The sequence below is a fragment of the Capsicum annuum genome, chromosome 5 (assembly GCF_002878395.1).
Source record: "Capsicum annuum cultivar UCD-10X-F1 chromosome 5, UCD10Xv1.1, whole genome shotgun sequence".
Taxonomy (NCBI): domain Eukaryota; kingdom Viridiplantae; phylum Streptophyta; class Magnoliopsida; order Solanales; family Solanaceae; genus Capsicum; species Capsicum annuum.
Window position 1 is genome coordinate 209,573,769 of NC_061115.1, and position 19,391 is coordinate 209,593,159.

General features: G+C 34.6%; 1 pseudogene; it reads right to left on the reverse strand.

The window, feature by feature from the left end:
• Positions 1 to 1,032: 1,032 nt before the first annotated feature.
• On the reverse strand, positions 1,033 to 18,378 carry LOC107872098 (annotated as a pseudogene).
• Positions 18,379 to 19,391: the final 1,013 nt, after the last annotated feature.

Here is a 19,391-nt window from a genome sequence, read left to right on the forward strand (position 1 = left end):
AAGTTGCTTGAACAGTAAAGCGTGAAGAGTTGTTGTATCCTGGGGAGAGACGTCAACAGTGATACTGTTGGTTTGGTATAAATCATGCTACATTAGGCTTGAATATACTTAAAGAGAACGAGATATCTGCACCTCAGTTTGAAGATATATACATATAAATTTGGGTTGTTCGCAAATAGGGTGTGCATGTGGAATTTTTATTCACTTAATCAGTGAAATAACCATCATCATACCAATAATATGGGTCATCATCACTATCCATCCGAGAGGATATATATCTGACATTTACAAATCAGATTTACAATCTACCAGAAATCTGTGGAGAAACTTTCGGAGTCCTTGAATCAAAAAGTTTATATATATATATATATATATATATATATATTATTTTTATTTTATTTTCAACTTTAATTTACTTTATTTGTGGTATATTACACCAACACAACCAACACAGAACCCACAAATTTGACTTGATAAGGTCACGTTGCCGAAGGCAATAGAGGATCGGGTATTAGGGACCGCTGGTTTGCACAACAAATGTATTCTTATGAAGTGGTTTGGACTACTAAACCCTGCCTAGGGAAGGAGGAGGTTATCACTGCAAAGCATGGTAAAAGGATAATTGGAATACCAAAACTGCAACTTCTACGTCCTCACAAAATTTTGGACCGACACAGGAAGGCACAAGGAAATTAAGTCGGAATCTTCTTAACCCAGCAAGAACATGAAATTGGTGAAGAAAACAATTAAACAATTTGGAATTAAAGTAGGGAACAACAACAACGTAACTAAACAACTCCTTATAATAATAATCATCAAAGATACATAACGCGAAATGAGTACATCAGGCATTGAAACCACAAGTAGCTATGTTACGTAGACATGAACAGACTAGCATTCAAGTACTTTAGACTAATGTCCTTCTTTGAAGCAAGCTAAGGAAACTAACCATACTCTTTAATACTTGTATTAACTATTAAGCTATTGTAATCTTAATCATATCTAATTGTAGTTTGAGCCTAGTGTTCGCGATTACAGAGTTGGACGTCTTGCAGTGGACAACTTTTCTCGAAAGCAGGCTCTACGATGAAGATATCCTTTCCGCTGCTTTCATTGCCACAAAATGCATAACTTTTATTACTATATATTTACAATGATTCTTTGATATTGAGAAGACATAAATACACAAAGAAAGTTACCTGTTTGTCCCAATTTGTCCGCAGAACAACCACGAAATAAATTAGTGTTTGTGCAGAAAGAGCCAGAATAATTCCCAACCAAAGTCCCTTAATAGTGCGATGGGAAAAGTATGAGTATCATCAGTTGTGTGATAATTCAATGAAAATGAAATTCGTGATAGAATAATACCTTTCCTCCAAAATGGAAAGCTAACGCAACACCAGAAGGCACTCCAAACAGGTAATATGCTCCCAGATTGACAAACACACCCTTCTTTTGCCACCCGCACCCTCTAGCAATACTGCTAACTACACATTTATGTGCATCTATAAAGTGAGATGCTCGTATAAAAAATAGCACCTTTCCTACATATCTCACTACATTTGCTTCATTGCTGTAGAGATGACCCTAGACTTTACGAATTGAGATCATGAATACAGATATTAGAGTGCCTTCTATGTAGCTAAGACTGTTGAAGTTCGTGTTGCAAGACAAGCTAAATTTTGTTGTCCGGCTCCTAGTTTATTAGACACTCTCACACTTGTAGTCGCACCTAGTCCTTCGGACAATGTATGGAACACAGCTGATGTATTAAGGCTGTAAATTAAGAAAAAGTAACATTAGGTCAAGTGAAGTATGACAGAAACAGACAAGAGGGAGTTGCTCAGATGGTAAGCATCCCTCACTTCCAACCTGAAGATTGTAAGTTCGAGTCACCATGGGAGCAAAAGGGGTGGGAGTTCCTAGGGATGGGGAAAATCACAAAAAGTTTGATCGAAACATGAGAGGGTAATGTGTGACAGAACGAATGAACCTGATTAAAAGAATTGAGGTTTCTAGTTTTGAATTTGTTATTTCGGATACACAATCTATTTGTTACTTCGCATAAACTGTGACTAAGTTCAAAACAAACTTGTCAAGAACAACTAGAAGTTTCAACACCTTCAACACAAGATCAAAATGACCTTTCAATAGAAGTGTGTTAATCAGTATTTTAAAGAAAAAGAGGAAGCAGAATTAAGCCAAGTCCTCCGAATTCACGAAGTTTTCTTAAGGAAATAATTCTCCTCAAGTACCCGAGGTTGCGGAATTTTCCTCCCAGGATAAAATGGTTTGACAACCAGAATATGGTGGTACTTGACATGTTCAGGTTTTCTTCGAACTCAGTCAACGGTAGATGATCACACAGAGTTTTTAGAAATAAGAGAAATGTTTTTCTTATACAAATTTTTTTTTTCGTACTAAACCTATGGAAAAATGCAGGTTTATATAGCCATAAGTGTCTCTTCGGAAAGAAGGCAATGGTTCATCGAAAAGGTGTATATTTTCGGAATAGTCATGTTTGTTCATTCGAAAAAGTTTTTTTTTTCGAATAGTCACAACCATCCAAACAGTCATTCCTTTTTTCCAAAACAGTGTCTTTTACTCGAGGAGTTGTGCCCCTTTTGATCAACCTTTCAGTGTAACTGTATGCTTTTGCATGCACGCGTTAATGGAGAAATTTTTTTTGCGTTTTTCCTTGGATTTTCGTACTGGATTTTCCCTAAGTTTTCAATAAATTTTGTCCAAAAAATTGATCTCAACGATCATTTCCAAATCCAAAGCTGAAGTCGAGCGAGCGACGATGACGGTACGAGGCACCTCTTTGTTCTTGCCTCACTATCCATGTGGAGATGTGTTTATTAATATGAACACATGAAAGTTTCTTTCTCCCACCATTGTGGGAGAATTGGTAGACTTTCCTTATTTTTTAGTACTCTTTCTTTTTTAAGTGTGATCTCATTTTTTCCTCTACTAATTTCCTCAATTTTTCATTCATACTTTTAACTTGAACCCAACAATCCCCCACATGAATGGAGGATGTCTATTCTTAGTAAAACTTTATGAACAAGTATGTGATCATCAAGCAATGACTGATTGCATCTGGATAAGTGAGTTTCCCTTTGAACTTTCAATAGTGAACATGCATCGAATGCACTCGATTAATCGATAGATTTGATATCTTTGAACCGTCGAGCTTTAATGTACATCTAGACAACATATGTCACACAACCAGCCTTTTACCATTTATGGTTCTCACGGTTTTGTTTGTTTCAGCCATGAATATGTCTCTATTTCATGAGAGCTTAGAGAATAGGACTTTACTAACATTCTCCTTGAAGCGGCTTCCACTACGCCCTCACATAGGTGGTCAAATCTGCCAAATTGATAATTATTAAAGACTTCACACCATAAGTCTTATCCTTATTTACTAAACATTGTCTACATTATAAGAATGAATTGGGTATATTGACAATGTTAAACCTATCAGGCACAACTTTGTTTGATCTCTTTGAACCTAGATCTTGGGATCTCTTGTCTACTCTTGACTTGTACTTAGCCTTAAATCCATTCCCTTAGATGTTATCTTAACTCCCTGTGTATATAGGCCTTTTGTAAGTAGATTTGACATATTATCCTTTGACTTTACATAGTCAACAGTGATAATTTTACTAGAGAGAAGTTTTCTAACAGTATTATGTCTCCCTCTTGTATGATGAGATTTACCATTATACATTATGATCCCTATCCTACCTATCTCTACTTGGCTATCATAGTGTATACATACTAGTGCCACTAGTTTGGGATAATAAGGAATGTCTTTTAAGAAATTCCGGAGTCATTCTGCTTATTCACCAGCTTTATCTAATACAATAAACTCAGATTCCATTGTGGAGCAGTAATACATGTTTGTTTAGATTGTTCCTCCACCTATGGTAAATACATATCCACTCGTGGATTTTACTTCATTTAATCTGGTGATCCAATTTGCATCACTATATCCTTTAATTACCGTGGGATATTTATTATAATGCAAAGCATAGTCTTGAGCGTATTTAAGATACCCCAAAACTCTTTTCATTGCCATCCAATGAGTTTTGTTGGGATTACTCGTGTATAGACTTAACTTACTAATAGCACATGCTATGTCTGGCCATGTACAATTCATGATATACATCAAACATCCCAACACTCTTGCTTAGTTCGATTGTGAGTCACTTTCACCTTTATTCTTTTGAAGTTCAAAGCTCACGTCCAATGGAGTCTTGGCAATACCAAATTCCAAATACTTGGAACTTTTCAAGCACCTTTTTTGATATAATGAGACTGTGACAATGCAAACCCTTGTGGAGTTTTATGGATTCTTATTCCTAAGATCATATCCGCAATTCCAAGGTCTTTCATATCAAACTTGCTCTCAATCATTCATTTCATAGAATTTATGTCAGAAATGTCTCTACTAATGACCAACATATCATCACATACAAACAAACAATGTCCTTGTGATTTGGAGTGTCTTTAATGTAAACACATTTATCACATTCCTTTATCTTAAACCCGTTTTTCAACATGGTTTGGTCAAACTTCGCATGCCACTATTTAGGTGCTTGTTTTAGTCCATAAAGTGACTTAACAAGTTTACACGCCTTTTTTTCTTTACCTAAAACCACAAAACCCTCAGGCTGTTCCATGTAAATTTCTTCCTCCAATTCTTCATTTAGAAATGTTGTTTTCACATCTATTTGATGAGTTTCGAGACCATATACCGCCGCTAAGGCAATTAACATTCAAATTGATGTTATCCTCATTATAGGCAAGTATGTATCAAAGTAATCAAGGTCTTCTTTCTGTTTAAAGCCTTTTACTACAAGTCTTGTCTTTATTTGTCAATAGTATGCTTCGTTTTTATTTTCCTTTTGAAGATCCATTTAGAACCTAAAGGTTTATTTCCTAGAGGAAGATCAACCAACTCCCACGTATGGTTACTTAAGATTGAATTAATATCATTATTGACTGCCTCATTCCAAAAGGATGAGTCTGAAGACAAAATCACTTCTTTAAATGTTTGAGGCTCATTTTCTAAGAGAAATATTGCAAAATTCGATCCAAACGAAGTTGACGTTCTTTGACGTATACTACGTATTGGATTCTCATCATTATGTACATTCTCACATAGTTCATCGCAAGGTCGTTTAGACCCTTCACTAGATTGTTCATGTCTAGTGTTATACGAATAAATGTGTTCAAAGAATTTAGCATTATCTAATTCAATAATCATATTTTCAATGATATCCGAATGTTCAAATTTATGAACTAAAAATCGACATGCTTTACTACTTTTAGCATATCGTATGAACACGCAGTCCACTATCTTAGGTCCTATCTTTACCCTTTTATAAATAAAAACTTAGACTTTCTCTAGACACCCACATACTTTGAAATATTTCAAGTTAGGTTTCCTTCCTTTTCATTTTTCATATGGAATAGATTGTATCTTACTATGGGGCACTCTATTGAGTATTCGGTTATCTGTAAGGATAGCTTTCCCCCACAAGTTTTGCGTTAAACCTGAATTTATTAGTAAGGCATTCATCATTTCCTTTAAGGTTTGGTTTTTCCTTTATGCAATTTCATTAGATTGAGGTAAATATGGGGTCATAGTTTGATAGACAATTCCATTCTCTACATATATTTTCGCAAAGGGAGATTCATATTTTTCACCCCTATCACTTCTTATCATTTTGATCTTTTTCAACTTCTATTTTATATTGTCTAAACACATCTATTGCTTATCCTTACTGTTTATCAAATAGACATAACAATATCTAGTGCAATCATCAATAAAAGTTACAAAATACTTTTTCCACCTCGAGATGGTATTGACTTCATATAACAAATGTCAGTGTATATTAAGTCTAAGAGATTGAAATTCCTTTTAACGGACTTAGACAAATGCTTAGCATACTTTGATTCCACACATGTTTGATATTTTAATTTATCGCACTCAAAGTTTGGCAAAACTTCTAAGTTAATTAGTTTTCGCAATGTTTTGTAATTTACATGTCTTAATCATTCATGCCACAATTCATTAGACTCAAACAAGTAAGAAAAAACAGAATTTTTATTGATTTCAACTATCATTACATTCATTTTGAATAGGCCCTCAGTGAGTAGCCTTTTCCTACATACACTTCTCCTTTGCTAAGTACAATTTTGCCGGAAATAAATACACATTTAATTTTATTTTTATCAAGAAGTGATATAGAAATCAAGTTCTTTCTTAACTCTGGTATATACAAGACATTATTAAGAGTCAACACTTTACCTGATGTCATTTTCAATTAGCCTTTTTCTGTTTCTTCAACTTTTGCAGTTGCGAAGTTTGCTATATAGATTATCTCTTCACCTTGAGCCGAAGAAAATAAAGCAAAAAACTCTTTATTTGCATAAATGTGGCGGGTGACACTGAAATCCATCTACCATTCTTGAGGATTTCCCATCAAGTTACATTCAGACAGCATGGCACACAGATCGTCCATTTCATTCTTGAATTCAGTCATATTTTCTTGGTCCTTCTTTTTTCCTTTCTTTGGGGCACAACAATTTTTTGAATTATCGCCAATCTTGCCATAATTAAAGCATTTCCCATTGAATTTCTTTGTAGGTTGATTACTTTCTTCCGTTTTTTTGAGTTGTTGTGGTTGTCTTCTACAATGTTTGCCCCACTCATTGCAGAATTTTCTTTCGACTTCCTTTCTATGACTTTGTTGTCTTCTTTAATGAACAGCCTCACCATGAGATCTTTGACTGTCATCTCCTTTCGTTTATGTTTCAAGTAGTTCTTGAAGTCCTTCCACATAGGTGGCAACTTCTCTATTATTACCGTGACTTGAAATACCTCGTTCACAACCAAACCTGCAATAAAGTTCATGTGAACATTAAAAGCATTTTTAACATGTTCAACTAAGGTATTTCTCAAACTCATATCTTCCACAAGGAGATCATGGATGATAACTTGTAGTTCTTGTACTTGAGATACGACAGACTTGCTGCCAATAATCATTTTATACTTAGGGAATCTTGCAACAAAGAACTTTTTGGTTCCAACATCCTTAGCCTTGTATTTTCTTTTCAGTGCACTCTACAACTCTTTTGACATCTTCATTCCACTATACACATTGTATTGGCCATCTTGGAGGCCACTTAAAATGTAATTTCTGTATAGAAAATTAGAATGTCTCCACACCTCCATAATGATAAATCACTCCTGATCTGAAGTTTCTTCGAAAAACTCTGGAACTTCTTCAGATGTAATTCTTTGAAAACACAAGGTTGTAAGGTAGAAGAACATTTTCTATTTCCACCTTTTAAAATCAACACCTATGAATTTTTTGAGTTTCTCCGCTGGTGTCATTTCCTGCAGAGCACTCGTACGACTCGTTGTAGCAATATTTATTGCTGCCACACTCGTCCCAGCATCATTCATATGACTGTCAGTAGTCATTTTCCTATCCTAAAAAAGACAGTCAAATTTAGTATATCAAAATACTACTTATAAAGTTGTAGCAACTTTAAACACCCCTTGGTTCTAGTTTAACGATGAAGTCTTTATGACTTCCAATCGTTAACGGAATGACCTTTAACTTTTGATGAAGTTCTTATGTCTTCAAATCACTTGTTAAGTTCAAGCGGAGTAGAAAGCGTAAAGCTTTAATATTCAGAAATCAAACAATACATATTACAGGTTACTTCATTAAGATTGTTATTTCGGGTACACAATCTATTTCTTACTTCGCATAAACTTCAACTAAGCTCAAGAACAAACTTGTCAAGAACAACTAGAAGTTTCAACACCTACAACACAAGACCAAAATAACCTTTCAATAGAAGTGTGTTAATTAGTATTTTAAAGAAAAGAGATGTAACAAAATTAAGCCAAGTCCCCTGAATTCACAAAATTTCCTTATGGAGATAATTCCCCTCAAGTACTCGAGGTTGCGGAATTTTTCTCCCAAGATAAAATGTCTTGACAACCAGAATGTGGTGGTACCTCAAACGTTCTGGTTTTCTTCGAACTTACTCAACGGGAGATGATCACACGAATTTTTTAGAAACAAGAGAAATGTTTTTCTTATAGAGAATATTTTTTGTACTAAACCAATGAAAAAATGCAGGTTTATATAGCCATGAAGTGCCTCTTTGGAAAGGAGGCAATGGTTCATCGGAAAGGTGTAAATTTTCGAAATAGTCATGTCAATTCATTTGAAATTGTATGTCTTTTCCGAACAGTCATAATCATCCAAACAGTCATCCCTTTTCTGAAATAGTGTATCTTTTACTCGAAGAGTTGTGTCCCTTTCGAGTAATCTTTCAACATTTCTACATGCACGTGTTAATGGAGAAAAAATTATTGCGTTTTTTCTTGAATTTTCGGACTGAATTTTTCCCAAGTTTCAAATAAATTTTGTAAAAGTTGATCTCATCTATCATTTTCCAAATCCAAATTCAAAGGCGAGCAACAACAGCACAAGATACCTCTTTTTTCTTACCTCACTATCGATGTGAAGATGTGTTTCTTAATAAGAACACATGAAAGTTTCTTTCTCCCGCCAATATGGGAGAATTAGTAGACTTTCTTTATTTTTGTGTACACTTTTCTTTTTAAGTGTGATCTCATTTTTTCCTCCACTAATTCCCTCCATTATTCATTTCACGCTTTTAACTTGAACCTAACAGGATTTGGTAGATGACAGACGAAAAAACAAACACATCAAATGACCATATCTCCACGCTGTTTGGAAAAATGAAAAAAGTTAGATTGGGATTATAATATAATGCATTACTCATTTAAGCAACAGGGGAATACCAAATCATTAGGAATTGCTAGTCTAAGATAACTTGGGATGTCAGAAAATGCATCTCTTGAAAATCCGGTCCACGTACTTTTGCAAGATGGTGATATTCTGATATAAGCAGCTAGCAAGAACATGTTAATCCAGTAAGATATAGCATTAGCCTGTGCAGCACCTCTGCTTCCAAGGTCAGTTTTGAACACGAGAATCCAACAGCTCAATACGTGCTGCAACAAAGTGATTCCTGTCATAATCATCATTGGATTGACATTGTTCTGAGCTTGTAGAAACTTAATCTGACATTCTAGCAAGTAGCATCCCAAATGCAACGATGCTCGCTATCATCAACTGTGCATAGTTTCCTGCTTTCGCTGCTATTTCTGAATTTTGCCTCAATATAACAAGAATATGTCCTGCATATGCCCAAATGCAGGCACTAGGTATGCTGACGAACAGAGTAACGATCATCCCCCTTTGCATATGTATGCCAAACATGTGATGGTGTGTAGCACCATATGCTTGACCACAAAGTTCTCCAGCACATTTCCATTCCAACTGTTTAAACAAAATCAAATCACATAGGTAAAATAATATAATGGAGATCACTTGTCAGAAAAACAACAAAAGATTTACTAGCATTAATGGCATTGCCAATGCGGACAGCTTCTTTACTTCAGCAAGAACCCCAAGATTTTCATTCCTTTGCTGAGTATCAATTTATCGTTTCCCATTAGGTAACATAATAATTGATTCTTTATTAGGTAAAAGAGCCAAATTATAAATTATCAGCTATTGTAAGAGTAGATATTATTCATGCATACGATCTTATTTAGGCTTTTTCAGAAGCTATTCATTTTATCTAGGACCTTGAAAAATTGTTTTGTACAATCTTGTTTTGGATTCTATGTCTTGTTTTGGATTCTATGTCCTTATATTTTGTATGTCCCAATTAAGAAAGAATTTGAAGAAAATTTTATGAAGCCAAAAGTTATAGACAATTATGGTGTGTTTGGTGCTTTCCTAGAAAATATTTTTTTGAAAAACAATGGTTTTCAAATCACATATGTAGGTAAAGAACAGTAAATAAATTACTAACCAACAAGCTTAAATCAGTTACAATAACGAACGAAGTAGCCAAGGAAGCACCTAAAAGAGCCAGCTCTCCATGATGACCAATGAACATAATTGAAATTACTTGTAAGATACATAACATTATGATACGATACAAACCACGGATTGTACCAAAAACTGCACAAAAACAGTCCATAAACAAGAAGGAACCTGAGAGCTCAACAAAACCAAAATCTCGGGTCCAACAAGAACAAGGTGTAAATGACACCAAAAACAGCCACAACAACAAGAGATAAACAACACTATAATAAGAATAACAACACTAGAATAACAACAATCCAATGTTACAAGATTACAAGACACAACAAGAACCAACAGGTTCATTAGACAACACAAACTAAGACATGAAATGTAAAGATAGATAATGAGACATACACTATTACAGGATTAGGAACACAAGGATATATTAAATCTAAGGACCCCTAAAACTTACAATAGTAACACCATGCCCTTACGAAGACACAAGAGATTCCACCGTTCAAGCACCAACGTTTCCAAGCAATACACATTCACAAGTGAATCCACACTTGCTCATGTCCTAGTTTCGGCCTAAAGAGGCACTCTCTCTCTTAAGAGAGGTGTTCTTTGTGTTCTTACATCAACATTCAACAACTAATGAATTAAAACTCTTTATTGTTCTATTTATAATAAAAAGGGCAGCCCGGTGCACTAAAGCTACCGCCATGCGCAGTGTCCGGGGAAGGGGTTCTATTTATAATACATTACAAATAAAAGAACAAATGACAAAAAGGCCCTTTAATGACCAAGTAGACAAATAGGTGCCCATGGAGTGTGCTTAAGAGCGGCTTTGGAGCCCCTTTTAACACTTCAACTCGTACACTCTCGAGGTTGCATTCAACACTCTCAAAAATGTCCATCTTCATGATCGTTCCCGTATCACATTAGATTTACTAGCATTAGTGGCATTGCTAATGCCAATAGCTTCTTTACTTATGCAAGATTTGCTTTCCTTCGTGGAGCATCCATTTTGCAAAGTCGGAAGAAATTAAGAATAAAAGTTTTGACTTCGCTTTAGGTCATCAATTCCATTAAACCACTAGTCATCCAAAGCAACAACACTACTTTCAAGGTCTGTTTTGAGCATGTGAAGGTGCAAAGCAATATCAAATGCAAAGGGCAACATACGATTGGTGCCAAAAAAGACTGTCTCTAGTAAAAACAACAGAAGAAAAAGGAAGTCAATTACGAACTGTGAAGATATTTGGGTAATACATGCATCCGAAGTTGGGAAATAATACTTACAAGTATATTAAACCTTAGCCTGCAGTACATCATGCTGCAATATGATTGCTAATGGTGAATATAGTGACGATGTATTATATGTTATATTTGTCTAGTTGATTTCCTTTTAACCAAGAACTTATATTTTAAGTCTCACGCATGCCGTGTATACTTGTATTAGATGAAGGATGTGAGATTTGATTTGTCTAAAAGTCATCTACTGGAAGAGAATGGAGAATTCTATCAAGTGGAAGAGCCATGAAAGTGAAGAAGTAAGAGCTTTTGTTCGTATATCTAAACATAAAAATAGGCCCTTTGATGAACATGTAAAGCATCATTCAGATAACTACATACTACTCACTTCTAATGAACTTACATAAATCCCAAATTTTTTATGAGTTCTAACACTTTATTCCATAACTGTGTTTAATTACATCATATCCATATCCCAGATTTTTATATTTGTGATACATCTGTTATATCGTGATACATATAGGTTCTGATACATTTAAAATAGAATTGTTATTTATTTAAGGAAGTGACATATTTTTTATTATGTGGAGCAAATCACGCACAATCAGTTACACACTAAATTAATGAGATTCACAAAATCAACAATACCCCAATCAACTTTCAAATTTCAAGAAACTCATATGTACTGATTTCAATTATATCAAAAAATTTCTTTGTTCTTCCTTCTTCAATTTCCTGATTAATTTCAATGGCGATCATATCTATATTATTGTGATTCATGAAAAATCTTTGTACCGAGATTTAATGAATGCTATATCAATGAATAAAAAAACTTCATACCGAGATCTGACTAACAAAGTTTTGATTTTATTTGAGTTGCTACATCTCAGTAATTGATATTTTATTTTAGTGATACATTTTTCTAAATTACCCTGCATTGTTGTTCTCATTTTTCGTAAGTTAATGTTTGTGATACTTTTATAAGCATTGACCTATATATCGTATGTTGAAAATTGTGATTGATACATTTTTTTGCTTAATGTGCTTTGTGTTTTCCTGATAAATTATACGTAATAAAAATTGAGATACATATGATAGTTTTGTGATTTTACAGAGAATTAGTGATTTCGTTATTAGGTAATTATTACTTGTGAAATATTCGAAATGCTTAACTTATATATTGTTCACTTGTAGTTTAACATTAGATTAGCAGTAGTGAGTCATACTTATAGTTTATTTGGTTTGATTTTATTTGTTGCATTAGCTTAAAAAAGTATGTGATACATCTGAATCCTATGTGATATATTTGGTTGTATTTCATATTGATATCAATATATTCAATATATATGATATCTTTAGCATACATGACAACATATGTTTAAGTTCGAAATTTCTGATTCATATTTAAAGAGTGTGATTTAGTGTAAAATTTGTGAGATACATTTAGAGCGTATGTGATACATTTAATATAACTGTCACAAAGTTGCTTTGCAAAGTTTTGGATCTCTACTGATACCCGATGTATTATAATGATACATCTAGAAATCAAATGTCTGAAAAATATGCCATCACTTTGAAAAATTATTTATTATATACATTTATTCTGTAATTTTTATTATTCATATTCTATGATGATTAACGTAACTGTACATTAAAAAATATTTTTCGGGTTATTGAATTAATGAACTACATCTATGGTGTGTATGAAGAAGGAAGAAAATACATAGTTCGATTGGATAATAGAACATGCAATTATGGTAGATTTCATCTTGACGAGATACCATGCATGCACGCTATTGCTGTTTTAAAAAGAAAACATGTAAAGAAAATGAAGTCATACTGTTCTGATTACTACAAAAAAGAGATACTAGTCAAAACGTATGAAATGTCATTTTGTCCAATGCTCAACAAACTGGATTGGCATGTACTAGCGGAGGTGTTGGAAGATGTGATTTTTCCTCTAAAATATAAATACCACTAGAAAGACCTAAGAAAGGAAGATAAAATAAAAGTAGCGAAACGTTCTCATCAACCTCAAATTGTTATGGAAAGTGTGGGTGTGAAGGTCATAACAGACACACCTGCAAACAGTTCCCAAAAGAGATGTGATATTTTTGTTTGAAATGGAATCTGAAATGTTTATTAAGTTCAATGTTATGAATTCAATAATTTGAAATCAATTTTTCAAAAATACGTTTCATGAGTTATCAAATAATTATTTACAAGTGATACATATTAAATGTTTATGAAAGTTATATGATTCATAGTAAACATTTATGAAAGTTATGCCATTCATATTAATAATGTTTGATTTAGTATTATGACATTTTAACACATCTGATATGTTAGTGATATTTTTCATAGTTGAAAAAGTGTGATACTTATATGTGATACATTTTAAAATCCTTAACTAATTTGGAAAAAACATATTATAATTGTGCTTCATATTACTTATAACAAATTTGCAATATATGAATCAGCTACATATGTATTTTACTAACTTGTGCAGTCAATATGAATCAAACATGTAATAGACAATGACAAACACAATCATAACATAAAAATACCATAATATGATAAAAATGATAGGAACGCTTCATTTCATAATCGAAAATATCATGACAATATCTATAAGAATACTGAAAATTTAAAACTAGTAGTCTTGAAATATCCAAAAAAACTATTTAATTGTATTTCATATTGATATCAATATATTCAATATATATGATATCTTTAGCATACATTACAACATATGTTTAAGTTTGAAATTTCTGATTCATATTTAAAGAGTGTGAGTTAGTGTAAAAGTTGTGAGATACATTTAGAGCGTAAGTGATACATTTAATGTAGCTGTCACAAAATTGTATTGCAGAGTTTTGGATCTCTATTCATACTAGAGGTATCATAATGATACATTCGAAAATTAAATGTATCATAAAGATACATCTGAAAAATATGCCATCACTTTGATAGACAATGACAAACCCAATCATATAGTAACGGATCTAGAATTTAAGAATTGTTGGTGCTTAAAAAAATTAAAAAGCTGAGAAAAATTAAAAAATGACTTCAATGAGGTTCGAACCTGAGTCAACACTTCCAGTGAAGCACCTTAAGATCAACCTAAATGCCAATGCACCCAACCAACTTTTTTAGAGTGGTGTAATGCCCCGAAATCTCAACCCTAGGCATCACACGGTGCTTAAGGCTACAAGAAGCCCCAAGATAACCCTTTGAGCCTGCTACTAAGTTTAGAACTTACTTTAAGATAATTAGATCAAAATAATAATACTATATCATATCAAGTCTGAACTGAAACAACTGAAAAACACTGTTTGAACAACCATTACTGAAATCTGAAACATCAACTAATGGTCTGACAAGCCTCTACTTACTAAAGAACTAGAGAGGCATTGGGACAAACCCCCAACTGACTCGAACTAAACTGAAAAGAAATAATCCAACTACTACGAAGACTGAAAATTAGGGAAAATAGATCCTCGAACCATGAGGACTCACTAACTGCAGAAGTGTAGGTAGAGGTACTCGGGGATCACTATCGCTGCTGAGACTGAGCACCAGAACCTATATTATGAGAAAATGTAGCACACAAATATATATGTGGATCAGTACTTTGAGGATGTACTGAGTATATGGGGATGCATGCAATACGTAAAACAATATCATCATAGTTTATAAAATCATGCATGCTAAATGTAAATGGCTCACATAGCTTGAGTAATCTGAAATCTAAATATGTAAATAATGAATAGAAAAAAACATATAATTTGAACTTCATGAGCCATTACACTTAGTTCTAAAGTATGTATTCACTTCTTGTTCTCAAATCATGTAAGCAAGATGAAATTTAAAACTCACTCTACATAGTAACTATTTTATCCCGATAAACTGTTTTAAGAGTAGGGGACTTCTATTTGGGAGGTTCTTCTAACCGACATGTACACCATGTGAGCATCCATAATGTCCCACGACTAGCTCCTGTAAGGTTAGGGTTGTTATATCCTTGCTATCGAAATAGAACAATCTATCTCAGTGATCACTATCTTAATCATCCACGTAAAGTGAGAATAATCTCAACCTACGTTGGTACGCAGTTCTGGGTACGAAACCATAGTAACTTACCCAACTCGGTGCTAAAAATTACTCTCAATATCATGCTCAAAATCTCAAGAAAATACACTTTAAAAGTAATCTAATGACTTATAATGGAACCAACTATAAAATCTGTAATCTCAATCTGTGAAGTGGATTTCAATTCTATTGTGACCAAAAGGTCAAATCTTTCTCAATAATGTCAAAACATTCTCATCAAGGGTGCTTATAGCACAAAATTCTAAAAATAACAATCTCAAATAGGTCTTAATAACCCATGTATAAATCTCATGATAAAACATCTCGAAATTCGTGCTTGATAACATTAAAATTCATAAATCATCTTAAAATTTGGAAATTTCAGCAATATGCATAAAATATAATCATACTCATGTAATTCAACTTCTAAAACATTGAAAATCTCATAATCTCTTGAAAAGCAACAAAGGGTATAAACCCAAACTTCAAATTCATAGGAAAACATATAAAATCATGTATCTTTGTAATTAAAAATAAGTTTTGGGCACAAGGACGAAAGGATTGTCCTTGGTCATAACCCCACATACCTTAATTGGCTTGATTCAATGGAACAAGATGACCTTTGAAGCCTTGAGAATGTTCTTGGAGGCTTTTCTTGAAAGCTCTTGAATGGTGATGCTTGATTCTTGAGTTTTCTTAGAGAAGGGTTTGTATCTAGTTCTTGGGGATTGATCTTGAAAGAAATCCTAATTTGATGTTATAGATAAATATGATGTTATGAGCTGTGATCTGATTTTATTGAGTGTTAAAAAGGTGGAAAAGACCCAAAAACCCTTTTTAAAATGGCTTTAAATCGCTGAACGGAAGTTGCGATAGTCCGTTGCAGGCTCGACAGTCCGTCGACCTGCCCGCCATACTTGGGCCAAAACAGGGACTTACTGCCTTAGTTGCGACGGCTTGGGCGATGGTCCGTTGGCCCTCCCATCACACTTTGGCCAGTGAATGGGTTTACTGCCTCAGTTACGACAGCTAGAGCGATGGTCCGTCGGCCTGCCCGTCGGCCTGCCCGTCGCTCCTGGGCTGTTCGGATAGCTCTCTGTAAAATGTTCATAACTTTTTACTCCGACAACAAATTTTAGGAAAAATGGTATCGTTGGAAAGATAATTCAATTTCCCACATGATAAATAGTCAAAATTAGGGAAATTCTATCCGATTTAAACATTATTCACTTAGGAAGTTATCCCTAAATCTTTTGGAGACTAAATTAGACTTAAAGAAAGTTCAGGGTATTACAATATCTCCCCCTTGGGAACATTCATCCTCGAATGTGGCTAATGAAACTGAGATGCTGAAAACTGAGGCTATAACTGATATATACTACTGAAAACTTGACTAAACTGATTTGGAAATGCATGAACAATCGCATGAATGGCTATATAAAGCTTGTAGCATGGAATAAGAAGAGATGAACTGAGGTAACTTGTTACCTTATATTGAATCTGAATCTGCAGTGAAAAGATGAGGGTACTTGGTCCGCATATCTGCTTCTGCTTCCCAAGTGGCTCCCTCGATGGATTTATTTTGCTATAGAACTTTGATAATGGAACTTCTTTGTTTCACAATCTACGAATCTGATGATCAAGGATCTCAACTGGAATTTCTTCATACGAGAAGCTATCATGAATTTCTGAGCTTTCTAAAATAACTACAATGGTGGAGTCACCGATGCACTTCTTAAGCATAGAGACGTGAAAGACAGATGAACAACTGACAAATCTGTGGGCAACTCAACCTCATAGGCTATTTTTCCAACACGACTCAGAACTCTATAAGGGCCAACATAATGGGGACTAAGCTTCCCATTTTTGCCAAATCTCTTCACCCCTTTCATGGGTGAAATCTTCAGGTACACTAAATCTCCAACTTCAAACTCAAAATCCCTCTTTCTCACATTTACATAAGATTTTTGAGGACTCTGGGTTGTCTTTAACTTTTCTCTAATCAATTTAACTTTCTCCATAGCCTCAAACACTGCATCAGGTCCAAGCAAAGCGAACTCACCCACTTCAAACCAACCTATGGGTGATCTATATCCCCTCCCATAAAGAGCCTCAAATGGGGCCATCTGAATGCTAAAGTGATAACTATTGTTATATGCAAACTCGATAAATGGCAAATGCTCATCCCAACTACCTTTGAAATCAAGAGCACATGCTCTTAACATATCTTCCAGAGTCTGGATGGTCCTCTCAGCCTGACCATCTGTCTGCGGATGAAAAGTGAAACTAAGATGAACTTGGGTACTAAGACCCTTCTAGAAATCTCTCCAAAATTGAGAAGTGAACTGAGTACCCCTATCTGAGATAATAGACAAAGGAACTCCATACAACCTGACCAACTCTCGGATATATAACTTAGCATAATCCTCAATTGTATAAGACGTATGGACTGGCAGGAAATATGCTGACTTAGTCAACCTTTCTACAACAACCCAAATTGAATCATGATGACAACACGAAAGGGGTAAACTAGTCATAAAATCCATATTCACCTCTTCCCATTTTCATGTGGGGATACCAAACTCCTGCAATGTACTACCAGGCCTTTGGTGCTCTACCTTAACCTGTTGGCAAGTTGCACACTTTTCCACAAACTTTGCTATATCTTTATTCATACCACTCCACCAATAGATTTCCCACAAGTTGTGGTACATCTTAGTAGCGCTGGGGTGAATAGAATATCGTGTGTCATGCACTTCAGCCATAATTCTCTACCTCAAATCATCAACATAAGGAGCACACAATCTATCCTGAAATCTCAACACGTCATCTCCCCCTTGGGATAAAACCTCTACCTTTTGGTCTTTAACCGATTCCTTCAGTTTTACTAAACTAGAATCCATGTCTTACTTCTTCTTCACTTTCGAAACTAAAGAGAATTAGGAACCACTCTGAACCCAAACATCCCCCTCAGCTGAATCAAGCAACCTAACACCCAATCTATCCAAACGATGAACTTCACAAGCTAATTCTTTCTTATCCTTCTCCACATGAGCAATACTTCCCATAAACAACTTGCTAAGGGCATCTGTCACTACATTGGCTTGCCCGGATGATATAACACACTCATATCATTATCTTTTAGCAACTCTAACCATCTCTTCTGTCTAAGATTTAACTCCCTCTGATTAAATATATACTACAGGCTTTTGTGATTAGTAAACACATTAACATGAACACCATACAGATAGTGTCTCCATATTTTCAAAGCAAAAACCACAACAGCTAATTCAAGATCATGGGTTGGGTAATTCTTTTTATGCGGTTTCAACTGTCTAGAGGCATAGGCTATAACCTTACCTCTCTGTATCAACACACAACCCAAACCAACTCTAAAGGCATCATAATACACCACAAAACCATCCAAACCATCGGGCAAAGTTAACACTAGGGTTAAAGTGAGTCGAGTCTTCAACTTCTGAAAACTCTTCTCGCAGGAATCTGACCACAGGAACTTAGCTTTCTTTTGGGTTAATCGGGTCATGGGAGATGCAATAGATAAGAAACCTTCGACAAAACGGTGGTAATAACCAGTTAGACCCAAGAAACTTCTAATGTCTGACGGAGAGATAGGTCTAGGCTAATTTCTTATGGATTTTGTCTTTTGGGGATCACTCTAATGCCATCGGTAAAAATAATATGACTGAGAAAGGCTACTGGACTTAGCCAAAACTCACACTTACTGAATTTGGCAAACAATTGGTGATCTCTAAGAGTCTACAGGATAATTCTAAGATGATCAGCATGGTCATCCTCACTACGAGAGTAAACAAGGATATCATCTATGAACACTATGACAAACATATTAAGATACTGTCTGAACACTCGATTCATGAGGTCCATAAAAGCTGCAGGGGCATTGGTTAGTCTAAAAGACATGACTAGAAACTCGAAATGACCATAATAGGTTTGGAAGGTTGTCTTTGGAGTATCACACTCTTTTACCTTAAGTTGATGATAGCCGGATCTAAGGTCTATCTTTGAGAAATAACTTGTACCTTCCAATTGATCAAACAGATTATCAATTCTGGGAAAAGGGTA